General features: G+C 43.1%; 1 protein-coding gene across 1 annotated transcript in view; it reads right to left on the bottom strand.

Moving 5' to 3' along the window:
- LEMD1 (LEM domain containing 1) overlaps window positions 1–14,215 on the bottom strand; it is a 30,749-nt gene that overhangs the window by 11,079 nt on the left and 5,455 nt on the right. The window lies entirely within an intron of this gene.

Consider the following 14,215-nt stretch of genomic DNA (forward strand, 5'->3'; position numbering starts at 1 on the left):
CTGGACATGGAACAACTGACTAGTTCAAAATTGGGAAAGGAGTATGACAAGGCTGTATATTGTTAACCTGTTTATTTAACTTATATGCAAAGTACAACATGCTAAATGCCAGACTGGATGAATCACAAGCTGGGATCAAGACTGGTGGGAGAAACATCAACAACCTCAGATACGCAGATGATACCACTCTAATGGCAGAAAGCGAAGAGGAACTAAAGAGCCTCTTGATGAGGGTGAAAGAAGAAGGTGAAAAAGCTGGTTAAAACTCAATATTCAAAAATCAGATCATGCCATCTGGTCCCATCACTTCATGGCAAATAGAAGGGGAAAAAGTGGAAACAGTGACAGATTTTACATTCTTGGGCTTCAAAACCACCATGGACATTGACTGCAGCCATGAAATTAAGACTGTTGCTTCCTGGAAGGAAAGCTATGACAAATGTAGACAGCTTATTAAAAAGCAAAGACATCATTTTGCTGACAAAGATCCATACAGTCAAAGCTGTGGTTTTTCCAGTAGTCGTGAACAGATGCAAGAGTTGGACCATAAAGAAGGCTGAGCACCGAAGAACTGATGCTTTTGAACTGTGGTGTTGGAGAAGACTCTTGAGACTCCCTTGGACATTAAGGAAATCAAACCAGTCCATCCTAAAGGAAATCAACCCTGAATATTCACTGGAAGGACTGATGCTGAAGCTGAAGCTCCAATACTTTGGCTACCTGATGTGAAGAGCCAACTCATTAGAAAAGACCCTGATGCTGGGAAAGATTGAGGGCAGGAAGAGAAGAGGGTGGCAGAGGAAGAGATGATTAGAATAAGCATTACCGACTCAATGGACATGAATTTGAGTAAACTCTGGGAGATGGTGAAAGACAGGGAAGCCTGGCAGTGCTGCAGTCTGTAGGGTTGCAGAGAGTTAAAACAGTACTTAGTGACTGAACAACAACAGCAACTAATCTACAGATTTAAGAAGCTGAATGAATTCCAACAGAATAAACCTAAAGAAAGCTATGCCAAGATATGTCATAATCAACTTTCTGAAAACTTTTGTGATGTTGAAGGGTATCATAAAGAAAGTGAAAAGGCAACCTACAGAATGGGGAAAAAATATTGGCAAATCATATATCTGATAACAGTCTAGTATTCAGAATATATAAAGTCTTATAACAAAAAAAACCAACAAACGATCTGGTTAAAATGGCTTGAATAGACATTTCTCCAAAGAAGATACACAAAAGGGAAATAGATATTTGAAAAGATGGTTTAGCATCACTAATCATTAAGGGAAAACGCAAATCAAATCCGCAATGAGATACTACACCCACCAGATGGCTATTAAAAAACTTGGAGTGGAATAAGGAGAGTTGACAAGGATATGAGAAATTACAACTCTCATACATAGGTGGTAGGAAGATGCTGCAGCCATTACCGTATGTCCCAGCAATTTCGCTCCTAGGCATGTACCCAAAAGAACTGAAAACAGGCACTCAACTATTTGCATGTGAATATTCAGGGTGCCACTATCCAAATGTCCTTCAGTGAATGAATGAATGAATAAAAAAATTGTGGTATATCCATACAATGGGCTTCCCTAGTAGCTCAGTTGGTAAAGAATCCACCTGCAAAGCGGGAGACATGGGTTCGATCCCTAGGTCAGGAAGACCCCCTGGAGAAGGGAACGGCTACCCACTTCAGTATTCTGGCCTGGAGAATTCCATGGACTGTATAGTCCATGGGGTTGCAAAGAGTCAGACATGACTGAGCGACTTTCACTTCACTCACATACAACGGACTACTATTCAGTCATAAAAGATACAGATACATGCTACAGCGTGGATGAACCTTGAAAACCTTATGGTAAGTGAAAGAAGTCAGTCACAAAACATCACATACTAAATGATCCCATTCATATGAAAAATCCGGAGGTAAATTCACTGAAACAGAAAGCACATAAATTGTTGTTAGGAGCGGGGTGGGGAATAACTGGCCACTGGGCGCTGAGGTTTATTTTGGGGCGATGAAAATGTTTTGAAATTAAATAGAGGTAGTGGTTTCACAGCATTATGAACGTTCTAAGCCATTGTTCATTTTAAAACAGTAAATTTTGCATTATGTGAATTTAACCTCAATTTTATAAACGTCCGACTCCTGTCGTTGTGCTGTGCGTGTCTCTATGCAGTGGTCCCGGCCTTTTTGGCACCAGGGACCACTTTTGTAGAAGACTGGGGAGGGAGGGGAGTGGTTTTAGGATGAGGCAAGAGCATTATACTTATTGTGCCCTTTATTTCTATTATTACCACATTGTGATATACAATGGAATAATTATCAGCTCACCATACTGCAGAATCAGTAGGAGCCCTGAGCTCGTTCTCCTGCAACTAGACGGTCCCACCTAGGGGTGATGGGAGAGCAGTGGGAGCGGCTGTAAATGCAGATGATTTCTTCAACTGCCCACCACTCAGCTTTTACTGTGCAGCCTGGTTGCTAACAGGTGGTTGGGGACTCCTGCCTTTATATCTTTAGTCTAAGAAAATACATAATAAAGTTTTGGGGAGGGAGTAAAAGGTCATAATGTCTACAGTTTAGTTTGAGAAACAGTAATATACGAACAAAGCTAGTGGAGGTGATGGAATTCCGGTTGAGCTATTTCAAACCCTTAAAGACGATGCTGTGAAAGTGCTGCACTCAATATGCCAGCAAATTTGGAAAACTCAGCATTGGCCACAGGACTGGAAGAGGTCAGTTTTCGTTCCAATCCCAAAGAAAGGCAATGCCAAAGAATGCTCAAACTACCGCACAATTGCAGTCATCTCACACGCTAGAAAAGTAATGCTCAAAATTCTCCAAGCCAGGCTTCAACAGCACATGAGTTGTGAACTTCAAATGTTAAAGCTGGTTTTAGAAAAGGCAGAGGAACCAGAGATCAAATTGCCAACATCCAATGGATTGTCAAAAAAGCAGAGAGTTCCAGAAAAACATCTGTGTGCAGGTCAGGAAGCAACAGTTAGAACTGAACATGGAACAACAGACTAGTTCCAAATAGGAAAAGGAGTTCGTCAAGGCTGTATATTGTCTTACTTTGCTAACTAAAGTCTGTCTAGTCAAGGCTATGATTTTTCCAGTAGTCATGTATGGATGTGAGAGTTGGACTATAAAGAAAGCTGACCCCCAAAGAATTGATGCTTTTGGACTGTGGTGTTGGAGAAGACTCTTGAGAGTCCCTTGGACTGCAAGGAGATCCAACCAGTCCATCCTAAAGGAGATCAGTCCTGGGTGTTCTTTGGAAGGACTGATGCTAAAGCTAAAACTCTAATACTTTGGCCACCTGATGTGAAGAGCTGACTCATCTGAAAAGACCCTGATGCTGGGAAAGATTGAAGGCAGGAGGAGAAGGGGACGACAGAGGATGAGATGGTTGGATGGCAACACCGACGCAATGGACGTGAGTCTGGGTGAACTTCGGGAGTTGGTGATGGACAGGGAGGCCTGGTGTGCTGAGGTTCATGGGGTTACAAAGAGTCGGACACGACTGAGCAACTGAACTGAACTGAACTGAATAGATAAAGTTATAAAACAAATGTGGTAAAACATTGAGACCTGATATTTCTAGGTGAAGGAACTCACCAACAAACTGGAACTCCAACAAACAGGAACTCTTTGTTGGAAACTTTGTTAAGTTTGAAATCATTTCTTTTAAAGACACCAAGAAAAGAGTAAGAAGACAAACCTCCTGATGGGGAATGTCCCTCTCTAACGGGAGAGGCCGGGCATGTCACAGGGCAGGAGTTACATGGGAAATCTCTATCTTCCTCTCAATTTTGCTGCGAACCTAAAACTACTGCAAAAATACTTGTCTCACAAAAAAAAAGAAAATCTCAAACTACTAGAAGATACATTCTACACTAAATGACTGACAAAGGATTAGTATCTAAAATATACAAAGATTTCTTACAAATCAACAAGAAAAAGGTAAACAATCTAAGAGAAAAAAATGGGCAAGAGACATGAACAGGCATTGCCCAGATGAGAAGACACAGACGACCAATACACGTGTGTAAGGATGCTCAACTTGCAATAAGAAAAATACAAATTACAGTCATAATGAAATACCATCTTCCACCCACTGCATTGACAAAAATTAAGTCTGTCAATACCTCACTTTGAAGAAGATTTAGAACAATGGAGCTCTTACTATACCGCTGGTAGGAGCGTAAAATGTTGCAGCTACTTTATAGAACAACTTAGCATATTCTCTTAAGTTGAAGAGAGAGAGATCCTTGGATTCTGCTACTAGTGGAGAAGGTCCACTTCTCGGTATATTCATTCAATCAGAAAAAATTCTCATGCATGTACACAGTGGGTCATGCGCCCCAGTGTTTGTGGCAGCACTGATTGTATCAGAAAAACTTGGAAATGATCTGAGAAGTCCAATAAATAAAGAATGGATAGAAATGTTTTCATAATAACTATATAGCAGTAAAAATGAACTAGAGCAACAGATAGAGTGAAGCTCACAACATAATACAAACTTATAAAGGAAAGTTGCAGAAGAATACTTGGGCTTCCCAGGTGGCTCAGTGGTAAAGAATCCACCTGCAATGAAGGAGACACGCTTTCAACCCCTGGGCCAGGAAGATCCTCTGGAGAAGGAAGTGGCAACCCACTCCAGTATTCTTGCCTGGAGATCTCATGGACAGGAGCCTGGTGGGCTACAGCCCATGGGGTCGCAAAGAGTTGCACACGACTCGGGGACTAAATCACCACCACCACAGAAGAATACTTACATTGTGATATAACCTAAATAAAATCCCAAATCACGGGAGACTAAAGTTTGTGGATACTGTAAAGAAAACGAAAAGAATGAAAGGTAGAAAATTCAGGTTAGTGGCTACCTTGGGGAAAGGCAGGAAGGGAATACGGTCAGGGAGGGATACACTGGGGTCTTCAACTGAATTAGAAATGATTTTTTTTTAAATCTCTGGAGTGGGACTCTAACTATTCATGTGATTCTCTATACCTTTTTAAATGCATAAGATACGTTATAACAAAATGTCAAAAAAAGTTTTTCAGGTTTGAATTTTTTTGTCCACTTGGGAAAGTTCCGGGTACCCATATGCATATACATCAGCCCATTTTAACTCTCCCGATTTCTGTAGCATGGTTTAATGAGTGAATGGAAGGATGGATGACAAGCGCCTCTTTTTACAAAGAAAGTCTTTGCTTCCATGGGTGAACATGGAGTCCTTCTGCGATACAAACAGAAGAGACACTGGGGGGCGCTGTTTCACCACTCAGGCGCCCAGTTGTTTTTCCGCCCCTTTGAAAGCTTGACGTACTGGAAAGGGCAATAGAATGGAAATTGGGAGGCTGGAATTCTACTCCAGCTTTTCTTCTAAATCTGTGGTTTGGGCAAGTCATATTCCCTCTCTGCTTGTTATTTCATCTCTAAGATGAACCATGTGCAAGGCTTCCTCCAAGAAGCCTTTCAGTTAGGAGATTCCATAATCAATAATTATCTCTACTAAATCATGCCTAGACTCATGAATTGTGATGGATAGTTTCTGGTGCTCACAAAGCCCTAACAAGTCCCAAGAAATTCAAATAACTTAGGGGTCCTCATGTGAGTAATTCCTATCCCCCAAATGGATACATATATCTACTCATAAGGCAAATTATAAATTAGTTAAAGTCGGTGTGGTTATATTCTTAGATGAAAGGGAATAGAAAGATGTACATCCTAAACAAATACATATTTTTCCTATAGAAAAAGACCACCACTGCTCATAATTCTGTTTTATGAAAATAAATGTTTACTTTTATTATCAGCTTAGAATTACTATAATCAGAGTTTGGTTTCACTATCTCTTCCTGCTGCTCTTGTATTTCAAAAACTGGGTTTTACTACATAGAAAGAACCAGCATGTAACCAATAAGATAAAGGCAAAAAAATAAGATAAAGGGACATTGATTATTAAGCATATCTTCCGGGAGGTCAGTATTTTTAGAAGAACAATGTTAAATTACATTCCTTGTAAAGATGGCATTTAGCTCCCATTAGCACATGTCATAGGTAAGAACAAAGGGCTTATTAAATAGTTATAGAATATGCAATTTACTCTTCACTTTGACTCAACTGAATATACAACTATTATTGGGAATAAGGATGTTTCTCAATTAATTAAGAAACTATGGTTTCCTAAAATCTTTACATGCCACTCAAACCACACACTTGATGGCAGTCTTAAGAGTAGCATATTCCCTCAGTATGTAGGGTCTTCTGTTTGCAGCGCTTGGGGTAGGCTCTGTACATGATACTTACAGGCCTACAAGGCATATTATCAGCAACAATTGCAATTGAGACACAGAGCAAAAAATCCTATGAAAGTCCTGGCACAAAGACGTTGAAGCCGATCTCAGAATCAGAAATGGAAAAGACATGAAGCTTTCTCTCCTTTCCTTTTCCTTCCCCGGATTGTCAGTGTGTTCTGCACTGGAAGATGGGAGGTGGGGACAAGGACGCGGAGTGCCAGCCTGCCTGAAGGTCAAGGACGTGGAGCCGGGGGCTGTGTGTATGGGTGGGACTTTGGGGGTACCTGATGGGTAACGAACAGGAACTGAAGGGGAGAGAATGGCTTGGAGGCTTTGTGTACTCTCTGTCCCAGGACAGAAAGACAGCAAGGGGAGGGCCACATGGAGGTGTTGGCATGTCCAGGGGTCAAGGAAGTAGTGATGGGGGCTGTGCAGACAAGGAGCTGGCGATTATGATTGTGAAATTGCTTATGCTGAGAGAATTGGAAAATTGAACAAAAATGTAAATACACTGAGGATAATGGAAGGCAGGTTTTTCCCTGTCAGAGAAGTGACTTAACAAACACAGAAAGGGGAAAGGTTAGAAAGAACACTGCAATGCTGGATTGTAATTGAAAGCCCATTGTGAAAGTGGAGAGTGAAAAAGTTGGCTTAAAGCTCAACATTCAGAAAACGAAGATCATGGCATCCAGTCCCATCACTTCATGGGAATTAGATGGGGAAACAGTGGAAACTGGGTCAGACTTTATTATTTTGGGCTCCAAAATCACTGCAGATGGTGACTGCAGCCATGAAATTAAAAGATGCTTACTCCTTGGAAGGAAAGTTATGACCAACCTAGATAGCATATTCAAAAGCAGAGACATTACTTTGCCAACAAAGGTTCATCTAGTCAAGGGTATGGTTTTTCCTGTGGTCATGTACGGATGTGAGAGTTGGACTGTGAAGAAGGCTGAGTGCCGAAGAATTGATGCTTTTGAACTGTGGTGTTGGAGAAGACTCTTGAGAGTCCCTTGGACTGCAAGGAGATCCAACCAGGCCATTCTGAAGGAGATCAGCCCTGGGATTTCTTTGGAAGGAATGATGCTAAAGCTGAAACTCCAGTACTTTGGCCACCTCATGCGAAGAGTTGACTCATTGGAAAAGACTCTGATGCTGGGAGGGATCGGGGGCAGGAGGAGAAGGGGATGACAACAGAGGATGAGATGGCTGGATGGCATCACTGACTCAATGGACGTGAGTCTGAGTGAACTCCGGGAGTTTGTGATGGACAGGGAGGCCTGGCGTGCTGCGATTCACGGGGTCGCAAAGAGTTGGACACGACTGAGCAACTGAACTGAACTGAACGGACTCATACTTTTAAAATGTATATAGAGAGAGATATAAAAATAGTGATCGATGCATAAGTCTATGTGTACATAGAAACAAACAATTTCTAGCTCTGTCCACTGAGAGGGCCTAGAAGCAATGACTCCCCAGTAACAGCGAGCTCACTGAAGATCTTGGTTTCTGAATATCGTTCTGCAGTAAAAGGAGCCAGCATTCTTGGGAAAGAAAAAGCACAAGATGGGTCTGAAACCTCTTGTTATGTTTCAGAAATGAAGGAAATGCTCAAGGAATGATGAGCACATGTCTTTTTGTCTTTGTTTTGTCTTGTCTTGCTCTCACTGCACTGCATGTGGGATATTAGTCACCCCTTGTTGTTATTTAGACACTAAGTCATGTCTGACTCCTGCAACCCCATGCGCTGTAGCCCACTGGGCTCCTCTGTCCACGGGATTTCCCAGACAAGAATTCTGGAGTGGGTTGCCATTTCCTTCTCCAGGGGACCTTCCCAACCCAGGGGTTGAACCCACGTTTCCCGCAATGGCAGGCAGATTCTTTACCGTCTGAGCCACCAGAGAAACCAAACCAACCAACCAACAAACAAATAAATGAGGGTGAAGGGAAAGTCTTCCTTAGAGTAAAATACCAACTAATAAACGTAGAAGAGATAATAGAAATAGAAACTTTCAACGGGCCATCCTGATGATGGAAGTTGAATTAGGCAGTCATTTCTGAGTAGTGGGCTAATGAATACTGGGTTTGATGAGGTATCATTTCAGAATAGTTTCCCTCAAAACTCTGTTCAATTCCAGAGAGAGAAATGATAGCTTTATGGAGGGGCCTGACAGACACCAACTTTTCCAGGTGATTAAGGCTAGCATTTACCAGCAGTGGGACAGAATGACAAGAGCACACCATTTCTGAGGAATTCCTGCCTGGATACATGGGCTGAAGGAAAGTCAAAAGAAGAATCACCCTGCAAAATGAAAGGCCTACCCTCCTTAAAACAGTCCAGGACATTTGACAGGGAAAGACTGAGGCACTTTGTTTCAGATTGAAGGAAGCTGCAAAGACTTGACAGCCACAGGCAGCACGTGCTCCTGGATTGGCCTTGGGCCAGAAACCAAAAGACATAATCGGAACAGTTGGTGAAATCTGAATGGGGTCTGAACACTGGGTGGTAGCACTGAATTACTGTGCATTTGCGTGTTACACAGTGGTTATGTGGGAAGGAATCCCTCAGGGGCAGGCGGAGTACATGCTGGAGAACTGAGGGGCTGTGCGGCTGCTGTTTGCTCTCGGTGGTTCAGACATAACGGTGGGACACACGCACGCGTGTGCATGTGCACATATGTGCACACACACACAAAATAAGGACCTGCTGTATAGCATAGGGAGCTATACTCAATATTTTGTAATAACCTAAAGGAGAAGGAACATATATGTATATATACAAAAACTAAATCACTAAAACTAACCAACACTGTAAATTAACTATAGTTCATTTTTTTTTAATGTGGTGAAAGGTAACCATTGGATTTTCTGGGATACAGGAATTCTATTGAGTTGGTCAGAAAGTTCTTTTGGGTCTTTCTGTAAGATGTAATGGAAAAATCCGAACGAACTTTTTGGCTAACCCAAAACTGAAACTCCAGTACTTTGGCCACCTCATGCGAAGAGTTGACTCATTGGAAAAGACTCTGATGCTGGGAGGGATTGGGGGCAGGAGGAGAAGGGGACGACAGACGATGAGATGGCTGGATGGCATCACTGACTCGATGGACGTGAGTCTGAGTGACCTCCGGGAATTGGTGATGGACAGGGAGGCCTGGCGTGCTGCGATTCATGGGGTTGCAAAGAGTCGGACACGACTGAGGGACTGAACTGAATACTATTCTTGCAACTTTCCCCAAGTTTGAACTTATCTCAAAACAAATTATTCAAAAAATATTTAAAGAGGCAGGGATAGATTTACATCTACGATTGAGAAGAAGGAATCCTATGTACTGATAGAGCACATATAACATTTTTTTTTAAAGTTTGATCTGCCTCATTCAACACACAACACTCACAGAGAGCAATGTTTAATTATATGTGTATATTTAACTGTATGAATACATTTGTGTGTGATGCGATAAGTCACTTCAGTCATGCCCGCTCTTTGTGACCCTATGGACTGACGAGCCTGCCAGGCTACTCTGTCCATGGGATTCTCCAGGCAAGAACACTGGAGTGAGTTGCCTTGTTCTTCTCCAAGGGATCTTGCTGACCCAGGGATCCAACCCATGACTCCTGAGTCTCCTGCATTGGCAGGCAGGTTCTTTACCACCAGCGTCACCTGTAGGCAACTGTAAATCACATTCTATGGCACTTGGGAGCTCGATACTGAAGATTCCATTTCCATTATATTATTTTTCACTAAGTATATTGCTTTGTATTGCAGATAATTAAATATCATGCCTTTTATATAATATTAATGATAAGAATATTATTTATTTGTACTTATATAACTCCTTATTCTCCATCACTTCTCTATTTTACCCACTCCAACTTAATCCTTACAGAATTATATGAAGTTGAGATTATTATCATCCATATTTGCGGATGAAAAAATGAAGACACAGAGAGGGCAAGTGTCTTGTCCAAGTTAGTGGCAGAACTGGGATATGAGCCCAGGCGGTACAGTCCGTATTTTTTATATACATGTTCTTTGTTTCCGGAGCTCTATTTAAATTTCTGCAAGACAGAAACTATGGCTTCTTTTGCACCTATTTTCTTCCTAATGAAGGTCTAACACAACACCCTATATACAGGGTGAGTAACTGTATATGCCCTATATACAGTTAAGAACCAAGAGTAGTCGCTAACTCACACGCTGAGAGCCGGTGGAAGCTCTGCAGTCACGACCCCCTGGGTGGTCATTACTTTGCTCTGACCCAAGTACTGTCTCTCGAGAGACTACAGTAAGGTGTGCCCAGGAGATGGCACAGACGACGAGGCCAGAGAGCCAGGTCATCATCGCCAGTGCAGGTGAAGCTTCCCTGCAGGTCAGCAGCAGGGACTGAGCAACTGCCCCAACCCACACATGCCTGGCGTTGAGCTAAACAGAGGACTCAGATACAGTTTTTCACCCTCAAAAGTTGACTGCCTGGAACACTCCTGGGCAGAGGGTGGAAGTAGGGGTTGATTGAAAAGGCAGATTCCTAGAACCAGACCCACAGAGCACATGAGGAGAAACTGCTGGTGGAACGTAGTACAGGAGAGGCGGCAAGATGAGAAGAAGGCATTCCAGGCTGGGAGAGCAGAATGAGCGGGGATTCTGGCCGAAAAGAGCACGCTCTGTCGGGGAGAGAATAAGGAACCCAGATGGGACCAGGAGCACACACCTTCCAGGGCCAGCTGCCCTCTGGGTGTTGCACACGGCAGCCCCCCCACCCAAAGACGTGTGCATGCACAAACACGTCACCCTTTGGAACCACTCCCAGGCCCAGGGTGACCATATGCCCTGTTTTGCAGAACAGCCCTGTTTTTACTTCTGCTATTTCAGCATCCCTTCTGGTTTCATTCTCAAACGCATCCTGTTAGGGATAATAAATTATATGGTCACCCTACTCAAACCCCACTGTATGCAACCTCAGTGCTTAGATTATGTTGCCTCCCTACTTCCACCCGAACACTGTTTTTCCCTCTTTGGGAGAAGGGGACTTAGAGCCCGAGTTATACACACGGGCCCAACTCCTTCCTCCATCAGTGGAAGCCCAAACTGTGTCTAGAGTCTATCCGATGGAAAACACTCAGTTCAAAATGTCCACCTGGCTTTGCTGGTAGTCTTAACCACCGAATCAAATGGGCCATACATGTGGCTTGATAACACACACACACATATAGTACTCAAAAGTGTGCAGAAATTGACACAATCCAAATCTCAAAGTGGTTTGTATTCCCCTAGAAATCTTCTGAAATAAGAGGGAAATGTGTGCTCACTGGTGTTTCAGAGAAATGTAAACACTGCCCTTGCAGGTACTTAGAGGCCTGTTAGGTACAGACCAGTGCTTTTAAGTAATTAAAGTCTATGGTGTTCGACAAGTGTCTCAATAAACACACTTTCTACCACATTGTACATGGAAATTTAAGTGCTTATTTACATTTACTTTCAGACTTAAAGTTGAAAAGATGTCTTGGGGCCCTTCCAAGAATCAAAATGGCTTATATAAATCCTTCAGATCAAAACATCTTATGCCATCACAAACTTTCTATTAAATTCTATTGCTCATTTAAAATATTGACATGTTTTATTTCGGGTCTCCGTAAAGCAAAGCATGAAGGGCATTGGTCCCACCTGATGCATTTTAAATACTCAGGCTGCTATTTTTTTCTGTAAATGTCTTTGCAGGAACTATACAAAAGGCTTTTTCTGTGGAAATGAGGTTTACTGAATGGAAAGGATTCCTTTAATGAGCCATTTAGAAGAATTTAAAAATCCTTTTAGAAAATGCGTAAGATATCAGAATTCCTTCATCAAATTTGAATTATGTTTCCGTGGGAAGCTGAAGCTAGAGTGTACTGCAGGAATGTTTACATGGGGGCTCCTTTTCACTCGGTATTTAAACTGAGCAAGTAGTCTACACACTAGATCACATTGGTAAACTTACCCATTTGTCAACAGAACTGTTTGGTAGATTTGATGAGGTGAGCTTTGTGCTCCTACTATGCGCAAGAGCCTGTGGCAGCCACTGAAGGGGACACAAGGCACCTGCAGAGGGACGCGTTGCACTGGCCTTTGAGATGCTCCTTAAGTCATCACAGGATTTTAACAGGAAGGAAAACGGGGAGCAGGTGGGAGAATGAAAAGAATTCCATGCAAAGAGAACAGCTGAGGCAAAGGCCTGTGGAAAGAAAGTGAGCGAGGTGCAGAAACAAGTAATTACAGTTGAGTCTGATGAGGGTGATAAAGTTACTGGAGACACTGGTGTCTCCTCACGGTGTAGAATAAGCCTGCATCCTGTTCTACAGCCTCCAGGCAAATTAGAAATATGATTTAATCTCTACTGGTAGGTTTGAGCCGACTCGGTAAAGTTGGAGGAAGAGGCCAGGTAGGAAGATGTTGCAATTGTTCAAATTTTTAAAAAAAGTAGATGAATAGCAATCCCACTGCTGGGCATACACACTGAGGAAACCAGAAGGGAGAGAGACACGTGTACCCCAATGTTCATTGCAGCACTGTTTATAATAGCCAGGGCATGGAAGCAACCTAGATGTCCATCAGCAGATGAATGGATAAGAAAGCTGTGGTACATATACACAATGGAGTATTACTCAGCCATTAAAAAGAATACATTTGAATCAGTTCCAATGAGGTGGATGAAACTGGAGCCTATTATACAGAGTGAAGTAAGCCAGAAAGAAAAACACCAAATCAGTATACTAACGCCTATATATGGAATTTAGAAAGATGGTAACAATAACCCTGTGTACGAGACAGCAGAAGAGACACTGATGTATTCATCAGTCTTATGGACTCTGTGGGAGAGGGAGAGAAAGATTTGGGAGAATGGCATTGAAACATGTATAATATCATGTATGAAACGAGTTGCCAGTCCAGGGTCAATGCACGACACTGGATGCTTGGGGCTCGTGCACTGGGATGACCCAGAGGGATGGTATGGGGAGGGAGGTGGGAGGAGGGTTCAGGATGGGGAACACATGTATACCTGTGGCGGATTCATTTCGATATTTGGCAAAACTAATACAATATTGTAAAGTTTAAAAAAAAAGAAAAGTAGATGAATGCAAACCAACATAGCAGCAGTGGAGAGAGAAGGAGGGATAATTAAAAACAAAACTCATAATTCTAATCCACAGGACTTGGCAATGATGTATGTGTAGGAAGCTGAGGACTGTGGACATCCCACAATAACTCAGAGGTTTTGAGCTGGAACAGTGGGAAGGCAGTGAAGCCATCAGAATGAGCAGAGGCCACAGATGGAGGTTGGGGTGAGTGAGAATGAGCTGCTGGGATATAACCGAAGCGGGGGAGTATAAGCACATCTATCTAATCTGTGAAATGTCCATGATTACAAGCATTTGTTGGGTGAATGTGAGAAATGGGGAAGGAAGGACAGGGAGGAGAAGAAGGAAGGAGCTCTCCAGGACAGGAGGCAGTTGGATATGCAGACCCAAGCCTAGGAGAGGGTTCTCTGTGTAGGCCATGTAGAGACACCCCAGAGAGAGGCCGGAGGGGAAGAGACAGAAAGGGAAAAGACGCGGAGTGAGGGGGAAGCGGCTGAAGGCAGGCTCGGGCACCAGCGCCTGTAGGGGCCAACAGACAGAGACCCAGCTGGGAACAGGAAGAGGCCAGAACCAAGAGCCGAGAGAGCACGGAGCTGCCAAAATCTAAGCAAACAGGCATCTCAGCAAGGAGGGACAGTGATCAGAAGGCTGAGAAAGCGGCTCTAGAGTTGATGGCCCGGAGTTCACGACATGGGCTAACAGTGCTCCAGGTCCGAGGCGAGAGCCTTCCCCTTCCCAGTTGCCCTGTGTCACGGCACAGCGATCCAGCTGCACTCGGGGAGGCCTAGA

This window comes from Bos indicus, chromosome 16 (assembly GCF_029378745.1).
Source record: "Bos indicus isolate NIAB-ARS_2022 breed Sahiwal x Tharparkar chromosome 16, NIAB-ARS_B.indTharparkar_mat_pri_1.0, whole genome shotgun sequence".
Lineage (NCBI taxonomy): Eukaryota > Metazoa > Chordata > Mammalia > Artiodactyla > Bovidae > Bos > Bos indicus.